The 15,172-nt window shown below is 44.0% G+C and overlaps 1 protein-coding gene across 1 annotated transcript in view; it reads left to right on the top strand.

Moving 5' to 3' along the window:
- The first annotated feature begins 508 nt into the window (after positions 1 to 508).
- The window catches only part of AHRR (aryl-hydrocarbon receptor repressor), an 89,660-nt gene continuing 74,996 nt past the window's right edge, over positions 509 to 15,172 (top strand). Inside the window, exon 1 of the mRNA XM_035316114.1 lies at positions 509 to 685. The gene's annotated coding sequence lies outside the window, so the exon portion shown is untranslated. The remainder of the gene's footprint in view (positions 686 to 15,172) is intronic.

Below are 15,172 nucleotides of genomic sequence, written 5' to 3'. Positions count from 1 at the left end.
GACCGGGCCCGGGGGGCTCTCCCAGCTCAAACCAGCAACCTGCGAGCGAGCCCAGTGAGCAAACATCTCCTGCCGGGGCCGGCAAACACCGTGCTGGGCGACCAGCCGCGGGAGAGCCGCGGCGAGGGGGAAGGACGAGAGCCCCCGCCGGGCGGGGACCGGGGCGTGGGGACGGGGCAGGGCAGCGGCCGGGGGGCAGCTCCGGGCAGGCGGGGGAGGAGGCGCTGCCTTTTATTTATTATTATTTTTTTTCCCCTGCCGCCTTCTCGGGGCTCCCGCCTGGCCCGGGGCAGGTGTAGCGGCCCGCCCCGGCGGGCACCGGGCGCTTCGCACGGGGCCGGGAGCAGAGAGAGGAGAAGGAGGCGAGGGCAGCAGCCGGGAGCCCCGTCCCCATCCCGGCCGCGGTCCCCCCGGCATCCCGCATCCCGCCGCCCGCCTCCGGTGCCGCCGCAGCGCCCTCTGCCGCCGTCGGGCCGCGGCGGCGGCGGGCCGGGGATCGCGTGCGAGAGCGGGGACCCGGCGGGCAGCCGCCTTCGCTCAGCATTCGCCCGCCCGCCACCTGGATCGCCAAGGGGAGCGGCGGCCGAAGCATCCTTCCCCGCCGCCGGCACCCTCTCCGGCCCCGCCGCCCCTCGCCCCGCCGCCGCCGCCCGGAGAAACTTGGCGTGCTGGCGGGCACCGTGGGGTAAGTCAGTCGCCGAGCATGGACGGCTCCCGTGGGGGGGACGAGGAAGCACCCCGAGGGGCTCCGTGTGGTACCGGGGGTCGCGCACCCTGCCCCAGTGCCGCCGCTGCCTTCCCCGTGCGCCCGCCGAGCCCCGCGGCTCCCGCACCGACGCCCCCCCGGGGTGCCGGGTGATGCCCTCGGCGCGCCAGGAGCCGAAAAAGAGGCAGCGAAAGGCTCCACCGCGGCACCTACACCGCGGGAGGCTTCGGGCATCCCTTCCCCGGGTGCCTCCGGAGGGCTCCAGGGTAGAAGAAGGCGAGGGGAAGCTCCCCTCAAGCGGCCTCATCCAGCCCCGGCTGCGCTCACCTGGCACACGGCGGGGCGGCCGGGAGCACGGCGCGGGGAGAAACCCCCCAGAATGGGTGGTTTCGGCGGTGTGCAGCCCAAGAGCTCCGAGTTCTTTTCGTGTTTCAGTTTGACACGCGAAAACGGGGGGAGAATCGGCGAGGGAAGGGCTCCGGTGCTTTTTCTGACTTGGGGTTACTTTGGTTAGTAAACAAGAGTTTCGTGCGTCTTTGGGCGAAGCTGTGCCTCCATGCGCTTGCTGGATTAAAACAGAAAGAGCGTAAAACCAAGTTATATCTCATAAAAAGAACTTTTTATTTCTTAAGACGGGCACAAACAATGTTCGTGCGTCATTTAGTGAGTTTCTAGGAGATGGACTAAAGACCTAGGAAAAAAAAAAAAAAAGAGCCAACAGAAAAACCCAAGAAAATGCTTGACGCTGTTTGGTAGTTGGAGGCTTGAAAAGGACAACTAGGACTGGATTTAAATAAAACCGAACGGTCTGTTTGGGCTGAGAAGTAGTCTGTTGAGAAGGGTGTTGATGCACATATGTTTGCACTAGATAAAATAAAACAGTTCTCTTTTATGGAGCGTAGAGAGTGTTACTATCCTGGGCTAAGACTTAAATCGTTGCACTTAAGCAAGGGACTTCATGACCGACAAGATCAAATTCACTATCGAGACGCTCTGTTAATTTGCAACCAAGGGAAAGAATTTATTTCCTTGAAAAATAAAGCACCGAGTAACGTGGATGTTAAGAAGCAGAGCTGCCGGCTAAGGGTCTGGTAGTGACTTTCACGCTGTCGCTCCAGCCGGCGAGTACGGGCTGAGACAGTCCTCGCTTCTCGCCGTCACGTCTACTGCGTCTCTGTGTGATGGTGTGTTTGTGGTGGCGTAGTGTTTTCAGTAGTTGACTGTCAGAGAATATTTGGGCATTCTCTAGGCTGGAAGAGAGGACTGGGTTTCTGGAAGCTGTGTCGGGACAGCATGCGAACACCTACGCTCCTCAGCCTGAGTACAAATGCTCATAGGTGGAGAGCCTGCGTTGTTGTGGTTTCGGTGCTTTTCGTCCAAATGATCCACGGGGAGGGGGAGGTTTGTCATTACCCCAGCTTCCCATCGATTCAGATTTCTATCCAGGAGTCATAATGAGGATATGTATTACTAGGCCCTGTTTGCAGTGGGGATGCTTACAAAAACCAGCCGGCCGGTCTAATATTGATTCATCAGTTTCAGCGTATAAACAGATTTGAACTCTACAGTGGAGGATTTAGTAGTCAGAAATGATTTTTCCATTCGGTTTGCCTTTCCGTAGGTGTATCTGAAAATATGACAAAGGCAGTTTCGGCATCAGGATCTGCCTGTACGGCGTTGAACTGGACTAAAGACTTGTTAGAGCTTTTTCTGTAGTGCTTTTAAGGGGTTCAGTTTAACCGGAACCCCACCAAACGTGGGGGCTCCGTTGTTGAATAACCAAGGTCCGGTGCCAAATCTTTCCTTAATATTCCTGGTAATTAGTGCTGACTCATGCTGACATGTGAGTTCAATTAGCCCCAAATGGAATGTAAAGGATGTGGGAGTGTCCCTTTGTGCCCAGAGACAGCTAGGACAAAGCAGATTTTGGAGGAAAATTTAAGGAATAGCCAAGTTTGGGTAGGAAGTGTCAGCCAAGGTTTTTTTACAGTAATGTTTGAATAACCAATAAAGTTGAGTCCCTGGAAGGGGATGAATTTGGATAACACGAGGTTGTCTTCACTATGGAATAACTGGAGTCCCAGCTCAGACATTGCTTCTAATTTGACTCATGTCCACACACAAAAACCCGTTGCTGAAGAGTGGTGATGTTTTCAATTTGAGTCGGCTTACCCATGAGGAATAAGCTATAGCTCAGATAACCACAATTCATCAACTGCTAACACAATCTGCGTGAGCAGCATGAGCGCGATTCTGCTCAGCGCTGGCTGCTGACTCTTTGATGGGGCTACCTGAGCGGCCAGGACCTCCCGGCTGCTTCCCTCTGAGGTTCAGAGAAGAGATCTTGTTGGTTTGGTGTGCTGGCCATGAGGTGAGCGACTGGATATTCATCACTTTTAAAGTTCCCACACAATTACTGTGTCACTACTGTATTCATGACAGCTCGCCGATGGTCTTCACCATCCCCATGACACGGCTACAGCAAGCAACAAAGGAAGAATTTGCAGCGCTCGCTGACGCTCAGGATGGGGCAGCTCTGCAGGCAGACACAAAAAGCAAAAATTGTCCTCGCCCCAGAAATTCATTTCCTGTCAGTTATCAGCTGGTACGGTGGTTTGAAAAGGTCAGCTGTATGTCAGAGGTATATGCCGATATGTATACAGAAATAAATCCAGCCATGCTTGGCTAGCAGAAGCAAGAGCTGCTGCTTTTGGAGAAATAGTTTCTTTGTTGGTTCTTTATGCAAATCGCTTCCAGGAAAGGCAGGCAAGGATTTCTGCAAACTTCTTGAGGTCAGCGCAGAAAAGATAGACGCGAGAGCAATTATTCAGACTTGTGTGTACCGAGTGGATACTCTTCTAGAAGAAGATAACCCTGATTCAGACTCCACTGTCTGCATGAAGAATTCAAATTTCAAGGTGTTTTGCAAAGAGTATGACAGAGTTAGGGACCAGCTGACCATCCTGAGCATGTTTAGAAGCATGTTTGCGTTGCTCTGTTGTTCTAGAAGCCCCCCAAGCTGTTGACAGTCACTTTGGATTTTTTTCAACTTGTCTTCATAGTCATGATCGTTGAGGTGTCTACAGCAGTTGATGCTGCGTTCTGCTGTTATCAGTGTAAGAAATATTACATGAGTAACTGCAGAATTTGAGAGGACAGACTTTCAGGGCTGTGCAGGTGGGACGAACAAAACGTAGGTGCTGCCAACGTGATGTCAACTAAACACAGCACAAATACTCATGAACCCCCGAGGTCCCTGGTGCCAGTGTGTGATATAACCATTTCAGCGTAGGCAACGCAGGGTCTCTTGACTCAAGTGCAATCCTCAGGTACAGAGCCCTGCAGCTACAATAGCAAGAAACGTGGGGCACCTTTTTTTTTTAAAACCTTATTCTGGACCTTATCCTTCCTCTCTGGTAGGTGCCTTCTGGTAGGCAGCAGCAGGGCAAGTGCAGGATGGTGGTGCAAAATTCTGCCTGGTGGCAGTGCTTAGCAGTGTGTAGGCAGCAGAACACCTTGACTTTGTGTAAGAGCGAAGCATTTAGCATGAACCCAGGTACTTTTTGGATGATGAGATTGCTTTGGGCTGGACCAGACTGTCTACAGTTTTGAATCAAGGCTGCATTTGCAGGCAACAAATAAGTCGTGGATGATGCAGGCTATTACAGCTGAGGCTGCAAAACACATTATTTGCAATCGTGTGTTTGTACTGTCCTGTGACTGCAGTGGAGCCAGGTGCACCAGAGGTATTGCTCTGCATTCAACAGAAGTATCTCTGCATGCATTAAAGCCATGAAATATTTATTCTTTAAACTTTATATGTATTGATACGAAATGGTGGTCATTTCAGTAGGCTTAACTTGCTGAAAATGTGTGCTAACTTAAAATCAAATTTTGTCACTCATTAGGACTGTAAAACCCACTGTTAGCAGAGTTCTTCCTCTTTCGTAACTCTGGATCTGAGATGGAGTGAAGTTGAATACGTGGCAGTTTTGGGGTCATTGTCTTGCTTTCTCAGGAGCAGTTTGCTGAGTTTTGTAGTATACAGATCCCTAGGAGTCATGATCCCAAGGAGTCTCTCAAACTGTTTCCTTTGCTGAAACTCCAAATATTTTGCTCTCACCCCACAGCCATGGCAGCACTGTTTGGAAAGCGGGCTATTCTTGGCTTCATTGTCTTTCACAGGGATTTTTTCCTCCAACATGTGTTTTTCCGATGTCTGAGAATTCCTAGTGCACTTGTCAGTATGAGTCTTCATCTCCCTGTTGTCCTCAGATGAGGAATCTTTTCACAAACATGGTATTTTCATCTTGTTTCAGCCCATGTATTTTGTTCTGTGGTTGCAGAGGTCCTGGTGATTTGGGGTGAGACCAAAGGGACTGAGAAGCAAATCACCGAGTTTGGTATTCCACAGGGATCTGCTTGAAGCTCAAAGCTCTTCCTTGTCTCAGTGGTGGCTCAAATGATGGGCCAGAGCATGAGGACACAGCCTGCAGATGTCACCAAGCTGAAACAGGTTTTGGGCGCCTTGAAAGACAAGGGTCAGATGTGGAGTGATTTTGACTGAGTAACAACCTTCAGAAAACCAAACAGGTTGCAGGGCTGTGAAATGAGGAATAATCTTTTACTCAAATACAGAATAGAGAATGGCTGACTAGGCAACACATGCTAAGGAAAAAAGAATGTGGAAAATTGGTGGATCACTAGCTAAGCATGAGTCAGTAGCATCACACTGTGGTGAAAATGCTGGATGGAACAATGGGATGCGAAAACAGGAGCGTTGTTTGTAAGATACATGAAAAATCTTGGCCCAGGTAGGACTTTCAGTGGCGTGTTACATTAATTTGGGTGTATGGTGCTTGCAGAAAGATGCAGACCAAATTAAGAGTCCAGAGGAAAGCAACAGGAATGATCAGAACTTAAGAAACCTGAAGAATTGTTTAGCGTAGAGATGGGAAGAATAATGAGAAAAATATAATGATCTTTAGAAAGACAAGGTTAGGTGTAAAGTTAGGTGAGCTTAAACTGCTAAGTTCATGTCACTGGGGCTAGAAATTATGGTCACATGTAGTAGTGAGGGAAATTTAGGTTAATATGTATAGGATTCTTTATTTATTTATTTTAGTAATTGTTAAATGTCGGAATAAAATTATTGGGGTGCCCAGCGATGCTATACCTCTTAAGCACTGACAGTTCTTGGAGGGCTTTAACAGTTGTGTTGTAAGAATAGAAAAGACCATAGAAAGATGTAGCACTTTTTTACTATATCAGTTGTTCTAGCTGGGAAAAAAACAGACAGGGTTTTCATGCTCGTGAGCTGTTTTTCAGATCTGAAACTTCTAAATGGCTTTGGTACAGCTGATTCAGTATAAAGTAGGGAAGGTTGCTCTACACGATCTCTTGAGGTCCTTTCAGGCCCATTTGCAAAGATGCAATGATTAACAAAATATTTCTGTCTTGGAGTAGATCGGTGTTCAGGAACTGGGGAGGGATGGTGTGCTCTAAGAGCAAATACAAGAGCTCTCCCATACCGTTCAGTCTGGGAGATTCCCTAAAATTTTGACTCAATGAAAAATTCCCATTTATTACTTTTCAAGAGTGGATGAGAATCACTAAAATTAAACCAGCTGTTTTGTTAGTGTCAGGAGATTTTGGATTATAGCAAGTGCTTTATGACAGATTATACTGTGGTAGTATGTATCCACAATGTTCTCATTTTTATGCTAGAGATTGAAAAAATTCTGGGAGTTTTGAAGGCAAGAGGTCAAATTTTTCCACCACCTCTTATCCTCATTATATAAAGTGAAATAGTTGCAGTCATTACTTGTTTGACAAAATTAAATTTGCAACTTTAAAAATATCTAAAATTATATTACAAGAAATTTAATGAGCACAAAGAAAATACTACTGCTGGAGATATTAATGAGAATAAATTTATATATATTGATTACTTTAGAGTAGGAACATATAAATAGTATTAGAGGATGAAGTTGTACTGCAGACAAGTTCAAAATGTCTTTAAACATATTTTTTCCCGTGAAGACATATGTCTAAACCAGGAAAAGTATTTAAAATGGAAAGTGGCACAAATTGTCAACAAACAAAGGCAGCTATGCCCACTGATCTGTGAAACAGAATAGGAATAGATATGACTGCTGACAAAGGAGAAACTCCTGTTCCTGGAGAGGAAATCCTACACTTACACATCCATAGTTAAGGACCTGCAGTACATCTGAGTATGTATCCAAACCAAGGTGCTTACCACTCTGTCGTCATAGCAGATAAAACTATCGAGCCTTTCAACAAGTATAACTTGTTTAGCTACTTTTATAATCTCAAAAAATAACAGCTCCATCCATTTTTATTTTGACTTTTGTTGCCAGAATCTGTATGTGAAAGAAGTGGAATTTGTGAGTTTTTATTCTGGTTTTCATGTACTTCATTAAATTGAAGACTTGCAAGAACTGAGAAAATCTTGACGATTCACATGCCAGCCTGGCTCTTGGTGTGTATGTCTAAACTTTGACCTGCTTCTTTCACTGTTAGCATTCTTACACTGTTAGCAAAAACATTTTAAAAGACTGAATTGTAGCCATAACAATAATAATGATGCCAATTTAAGCATCAAGCTAATACAATTCACTCAGTTCTAGGTGAAAATACTTCACATTTCATTTCAATTTTTCTCTGTATTCCCATTTTCTGCAACAGGGTTTGAAAAAAACTTTTTTTACCTTAAAGTTTATGGCTTTTTTTTTTTTTTTTTTTTTTTTTTTCCCATGGATATTCCTGTATCTAAGATCTTTTGAACCTCTATTACATGGTGTTTGGCATTTCATCCTCTGCTTCTCCTTTTGTTAGACTGAATGACTGAGAAGGAGGAACAAAGAGTAGCAAATCCAGGAGAAGAATGGGATTGCCTCTTCTCAACATGCTGATGTTACATATAAGTTTATAAGTCATCTTTCTCCCTGCTCTCCCACTCCTACACACACGCACACATGCATTTCATAATAACTTCCATAATAATAAATATGTCAGTCTCCATTTTGTCATCCTTAGTCCTCTTTTGGAGGATTAAGTCCCAAATCCAGTCCTCTTTTGCTTCTCTTCTTGGGGAACCTTCACTGTGCTACGTTCTTCTTGTGTTACAGAAATTCCTATGAATTTGGGCAGTGCTCTTTTCTGAGTCAGAAACACTCACTTCTTTCTCTTTCCACACAGTCTCTCTGTCTACAGTGATATTTGCAGATGTCCAGGTTTTGAGCTGTTGTATATTTTGACTCCAATTCTGTGCTGGAGTGCCACTAAAACCTTTTAAGAAGCCCTTTGTGGAAAAGAAGAGAGGAGTCAGAGAAATGAGAATATTGTTACGGCGTATGACAGTCTTCTTTAAAGGACTTGGAAATGGATCTTGGCCCACTGGCAGGAGGGGATCACCAGCATATTGGCTGCTGTGAAGAGTCTCCCTGATTTTGATAAGCAATCCTTTCATGATTAAAAGTCCACTTAAATTAGTGCCATTTTGTCTTTACAGCAGAAAACTCCCAGAATTGTTCCCAGCATTTCTCTTTGTCTCACCTGGTCAATCCTGTAGCCTATCTGTAGTCGTCCTTTGAAGGCTACAGGGTTTCTGATCGTACTGGTTGGAGCATTTGCCCCAAACTTGCACCATGCTGCTAGTTTGGCCTGGTGGCTGCGCAATGATAAACAGTCCTATCAAAGATCATTTTTCACCTGTTTCTAAAAGAACCCCAGATGTGGACTATCAGAGTGATGAACAAAAGATTAAGGTGGCTGAGAAAGGAACACTAGGAATGCTGGTGAATTTACAGGAGGGTTCGGAGGACCAGCACAGCTTCATAGTTCATAGTTGTGTTTGCAACCTGTGGCTAGTTCAGCAGCTCAAAGTGACGTGTCTAATGCACCTCATTGCAGTGGCATATAGGTGCTGGAGCATGCATCTCCTTATGGTGGAAGAGGGGAGTTGGGCACGAGGATAAAACAACACAAGAAGCAGCCAAGGCAGGGCTACGTGTGTTTGTTGTGCAAACAGTGATACACCCCATTCAAAGTTACACTGTTCTTATCTAAAGACATTTATCCCCCAGCAGCAATTGTGAACTAGTGTAGACAAATTAATGAGCTAGACAAACTTAATGATCTATCTATCTCTAGCAGCGTCATCATAAAAGCTAAGAGCTAAGTCTGGCCAGAACCTATCTGAAAAGATATGAATACACTTGATATATCTACTTGTTAGCTTGTATGGAGATCTGTGCTGCCAGGTTAAAGCTACCCTCAGAACTTGTTCTAGACATGGTTTAAAGACAGCTGAACTGAGGCCCTGCTATGGTACACATTCATTGCAGCACTATTTCATTGACCTGTCTTACTATTTTTGGTCAAGTTTGCTGTGGAAATGATAGTTATGCTTACACAGCATCCTTTTTTCCAACTCCAAAAGTTGTCTTTTATGACCTGCTAGTCTGGTTCCACCAAATGTAACAGAGGGACAGAGATCTCGAAGATATTACATTCCTGAGACTTTAAAGGTGAAACATGGTACATTAATATCCCTCCTGAGGGCAAGACTGCAATGCGAGATTGAGTGTGTTGTTAATCATGAAATAATCCATATGGATCAGACAATATCCTAAGTGCCCCACCAGCTGCAGCAAATTTTTTCATCACTGCTCATACCTTATTATGCAAAGGGTAGTCCAGCTCCTGTGGCAACCCAATATTCTCCTCTAATGCTCTGTGGCAAAGACAAATGGAGGACCAGTCAAGCCTGGTACAAAGAGATGCCACTCCACTAACTGTACAGGGTTGTTTGTACCAGACATATGTTCAATAAATTTTGTTGTGTGTTTTTAAGTGTGCTATGGTCCATATCCTTCCTGAAGTGGCACAGTGCATGTTAGAAGTTCTAAAAACAGCTTAATACTTAAAGCCACTTTTAAAAATTTGCATCTAAGCTTTTTTTTTTTTTTTTTTTTTTTTAAGTTAATTATTTACATCTTCAAATCTTAAAAAATAAAATAAAAGTAAGTTAGGAAACACGAGAATTAAAGATGATGTGAATTCCTCACCTATGTGTACATGCACTAAACTAATCTCAGGCTCTCTCATAATCTCTAGCTTTTTTTTTTTTTTTTTTGCACAACAGCTACCTCTATGATGAACATTACTTGGTGAGGTAGAAGTTCAATGTTTTCCTTTATTACCCTCATCCACCTCGTGGTTCTGGCTCCATACTACACACTGTTTAAATCCGGTTCTGAACACAGTGCTATTAATTTTGTCACAGCCTTTCCTGTGATAATTGTGACTAAAATAGCTAAGTACGTCAAAACCACTGAATTGATTTTTATAATAATGCCAAGACATATGGTCTTATTAGCAAAGATAATTCTGAAAGATGTATATTTATTTACTCAATTCCAGGCATTTAGGACCTGATTTTTCAGAAAACACAATCTTTTGTGTGCGTTTGTTCAGAACACAGTCCTCAGTGCCCTCAGCTGCAGTGCTGAATGCTCATTGCTTTTAGAAATCAGACCAAGGCTCCCAGAAAATGAGGGTTGACGCCTCTGACATAACTGGGTTTAGTCATGTGCCTAGCATTGGATGGATCCTACAGCCCGTGCATGGCCTTGGTTGCCTCTCCAAGCTCTCTCCGTCCGTGCTGCGTGGGGCAGGGGTCTGCTCTGCACGCACATAATGGCCTCGTTCGTGTGTGTTTCCAATATTTTCCGGCACTTGTCGCTGGGCTGCAGCGGCTGAGAGCACACTGGGAAGGGGGGGAAAATTCTGGCTCTGCCAAGGGAAGGCATGTAAAGAGCATGGGGATGCATATGTGTGGTGCAGATGCATGTAGGAGGAACGAAGGGGATGACGAGTGCTGGGCTCAGACAGAGACTATAGATAACTGTCAGACTACAACACGTCTCCTAAGTGCACACGAACTGTTTTTCTTCAGAAGCTCATAGCCAAATGTGTCCGTATTTTCTTTGAAGGAAATTAAAAAGAGATTTTATATATGCTATGTCAGGGAAACCTTCACTATGCTGTAAGCACAACATACGATCCCCAATATTTGCAGAACACCCTCTATAAGTCAAGCATTACATAGCTTTTTATTAGTTATTTTTATTATTTTTTAGTATTTATTATTAACATTTTTAACAACTCTTTGGGTTTATGGATTCACTTTCTTCCTTTTTTCACTAGAGAGGAGATTGAGGTAGAAGAGCAGATTTTAGGGCCAGAAAGAGCCACCATGATCAACTGGTTCAGTCTCATGTATAACATAGACCATTGGACATCCTTAAACAAAATTCTTCATCACAAAGGTCAAAGAGTTTTCTTAAGAAAAAAAAAAAAAAAGATTAAAGAAACGCTAAGTGATGGAGAGTCCTGTGCAGTCCTGGGTAAATTATTTTAATAGCTATCCTCATTTATATATAATTTGAATTTAATTACCCTCAAATTCTGAAAATTGGATCTTGGTAGAATTAGCTTGATCTCTGTCACGAAATGTTTGTTTCTTACATAATGTATTTACTTACTGTGAGGAAGTTCTCTGTTGCTGTTCTTCATGTCAACCCAAGCAGTTTTTGCTCCCGGACTCTGGCTCTGGGGTTCATTTTCTCAGCCTTTAGGCATTTGTGTGACTTCTCTCCAGTTTCTCTTCAAGTGTGGCTCCTTCAGCTGGACACGGTGTTGCATGCTATTTGCAAGGATAATATAACTAAAGGCATTGTAACACAACAGTTTGTCAGAAACAATACATTTGCCAGAAATGCGCTAATCACAAGTAATTTAGCGACAGAAAGCAGGTAGAGTTCTACTTTACCTGACATGCAGGTTTCAAAACCTGCCCCCCAGGCAGGCTTTCATCACCTAGTTTTTTGCCTGCTCTTCTACTGGGATTCGTACCAGTGCACCCGAAGGACTGTTTCAGGTAACTTCAGACTTTCTGCATGTGCAGAGGTGCTGTCTGAACACCAGGCAGCACTTCTCTGGTGTGCAGGTGACGGAGCACTGTCACAGGCTGCCCAGAGAGGCTGTGGGGTCTCCTCCTTGGGCATCTCCAGAAGCCCCCTGGACGTGTCCCTGGGCGGCCTGCTCTGGGTGTCCCTCCTGGAGCAGGGCTGGGACCCGGCGGCCTCCCGAGGGCCCTGCCAGCCTCAGCCATGCTGTGACTGCTGCTCTGGGACAGCTCTGCCTAGAAGGCCCCAGGTGGAGGTTCCCAGGCCTTCACTGCGTGGTGTTTCCTTTTGCCGAAAAGCATTCCAACACCAACTCTTTTTGATTCTTAAGAAAACAATAACAAAGTAAAGAAATCCAGTTTCCTAGCCAATCCAAAACACAACCCCCGCATTCGGTAGCCTCCTCGTCATATATCTGAGAACACCATGGTGTGTAGCGGCCACGACAGCTCGTTCTGTCAATGAACCATGGTGAGAGGAGGCCCTTTGGGGGGGCTGCTGCCTCCCGGGTAGCACAGGGGCCCTGCACACTGCGCTCCGCTCCCTTGCGGCTCTCGAAGTTGCGCCGCGGTTCTGTGGCGAAGCAGGGCTGAGAGCACAACTTCCCTGTTCCCAGGCTGTCTCTCCCAAACCTGGGCTTCTGACTTGTGGTCTGCACAGCCCTTTCATGCAGCTCGTACATTGATTGCGTGGTATGTGATCGCATTCAGAATAGGAAATGATTCATAACGTTTAATGAAAGGAGAGGCCATTGGATAATGTGATTTGACCTCTTATAGCTGCCAAGGCTACCAAATTTTATTTCTGAGAATGCCCGCATTCAGCCCAACTGCTTGTATTTCACTTAGGCATAACTTCTGTTAGGACAAACTGTACATAGGAAGACATCTAAGTGATTTCAAGGCAGCAGGGGATGGAGAATCCACTAAATCATTTGTAACTTGCTTCAGTGTTTAAATACTCACAATGTTACAGATTAATGCCTTTTTTTCTTATTTGGATGTATCTGGCTTCAGCTTCTATTTATAAGTGATGGCTGTGTTTCAGATTAAAATAATTCAGCACCCATGTCTTCCCCATGATAGTACTTTATTCAAGTCACCAAATTCTTTTTGATTTGGAAGTCGGCTGAACTCATTCTATGCAAGGCAGTTTCTTCAGCCTGAAAGTATTTTTGTGTTTTTCTTTCCTTGCCCTTTCCCATTTTTAACAGTATTTGAAAAACACACGGGTGCTGTGCACACTGTTCCAATACCAGTCTCGTCATATCTGTAAACAGAGGTAAAATCTCTTCACTTGGTTCAGCCACTGCAGCAGCTCTTCCCTTGGAGCTCAGTGTACAGGTTGTATTCATTTTTTACCTGCATCCCTAATTTCTCTCAAAAATCACTGCCGTTTCAGGATGCAATCTGCACTTAGTAGCAATGACTTGCATTCCCTGTTCTGAGATGTGTTTGTGTTTGACTGTGTTAAAATGCATTGGGGATAAACAGAAACAGACTACCAGGCCACTCCATCTTTCTCTATTTCATAACAAAGAAAATTAAATAATGCTTAAGACCACTCTTCTACTTTTTTTATAATATTTGCAAATTTTATAATTGCTGGTTTTCTATTGAACCTTGATGCCTGCAAGGTCTTTATAAAAACTTTTTTTTTATTTTTTTATTTATTTTATTTTTTTTAGCAGTGATTTCTCAATGATTGCTCCTTTTTGGATCTGTCACTTGATTAATTATTTATCTACTTAAACTGCGCTCTATAATATTTCATTGTGGCTTTTTAAAATCAGAATGTTGTGCTACTAAGTTAAATAATTTATCAGTGTGAGTAAATTCCTTCATCAGCTAGATCTGATAAGTTCTCAGTGAGTAAGTTTCCCTCCAAAGAGCATGATATTCCGTAGAACTCTATTAAGTGATGTTATTCATCTTTCTTATCAGCTTTTCTGATATTTTGCTTGGGACGGATGTTAATGTCACCATCCGGTGGTTAGCTGGATCATTATGTTTCTCTTCTCTGAATATTGTCATATAGCAGCTGTCTTTCAGACCTTTGGATTCCTCAGTGTTCAGAGATTCATTACAACTTAATGGCATCACTGATTAAAAGCATCTGACACAAGAAAGTGAATGATCATGGCCCACATCTGCTTTTTCCCCAACCCAGCTATTTTTTTCCTTTCACTCCTAGCTCTCCTCCTCCTGAAGCTCCTCAAGAATGCAAGCCCCCTCTCCTGCTGCTGGAGAGCAGAAGGTTGCTGCTGTGGCTTCGTCTTCTTCCTCGCTCAAACAAGGGGAGAGCACATGAGGACTCTCAAGTGTTGCGAGGAGAGAAAGGGAAAGGAAGGAGAAAGGAAAGGGCACAACTGTGATGAGCAGCTGAGTGTCATCCCCCCATCCTTTTCCTGTTTCTCATGTGTGAGGCTGGTGGGCTTCTAGGGAGGGAGCTGTGCAGATGGGTTGTGCCATCCCAGTGGTGGAGAGAAGAGCTCCCAGACCATCAGACAAGGGCATGGTTCAGGTGGAACTATGAATATGTGCTCTTCCTCAGTTTTTAAGAGAAACATTGTCTAAGTTTGTGATTCTGTGCAGCTCAGCAACTTCAAGTACTCTTTTCGGGCATAATCAGCCACAGAATCAGCCATAGAACATAATTCTATGGTTCTGTCATTTTTAGGACTCTTAACCATGAGCCCTCTGAGCTGGTCTTTATTCAAGTACATTCATTCTCAAACTCATCTTATCTGTGTACCACTATTGGCATTAGTAGTAGCAGCAGAAGCATCTCTTGCCTGTATACATATCTAGGACATTGGTGCTCAGTTGCTGAGGCAGTGCTCCATACTACGTTGCTGTGGTAACCCTTTGTCCTAATTCTGTGGAAAGTTCCTACAGAAAGCCTGAAGAGTGCATGTTTTGTTCTTCCTTGATTCTCCTTCTTTTCAAAAAAGACTGAAAATAAATCTGTTGAATAAATCTACCTTTTCTCTGTACACATTTTTTAGGCTTTTTTTTTTTTTTTTTCATAATATTCATCTAAAAAAGCAAGCTATCTTTTCTCTTTAGCCTTTCAATTTGTGAATTTTCCTTTGGGCTTTTATCATTCTTAACCAACTTTTTACATGTCACAAATTCTAGCTTATATTGTTTGCTATTATTTCCTGCCTTTCAGTTGTCTGTATACTGAGGTCTTTTTAATCTACTTCTAGTTGCTGTCCCATATTCATCAACTGAACCAGAGTGGGTTTTAAAAAATTGTCCTTTTGGGAAATCGTATAAAGTCTTAACTTTCAGTTTTCAGTTGAATTACACTGTCCAAGTCATTTTCTTCCTTTTAATTTTACTCTTAAAAGCAAGAGAAGGGAAGTCTAGCATGTGACACTGTTTTGAAACATGAACTATGAGTCACAGATTCATATTATGAACGGGAAGGACTCAGAACACAAAAGTATTACAATATAAAGAAA

This window comes from Oxyura jamaicensis, chromosome 2, assembly GCF_011077185.1.
Source record: "Oxyura jamaicensis isolate SHBP4307 breed ruddy duck chromosome 2, BPBGC_Ojam_1.0, whole genome shotgun sequence".
NCBI lineage: Eukaryota > Metazoa > Chordata > Aves > Anseriformes > Anatidae > Oxyura > Oxyura jamaicensis.
Note: the sequence above shows the minus strand (reverse complement) of the source record. Positions and strands in the feature narration are given on the sequence as shown.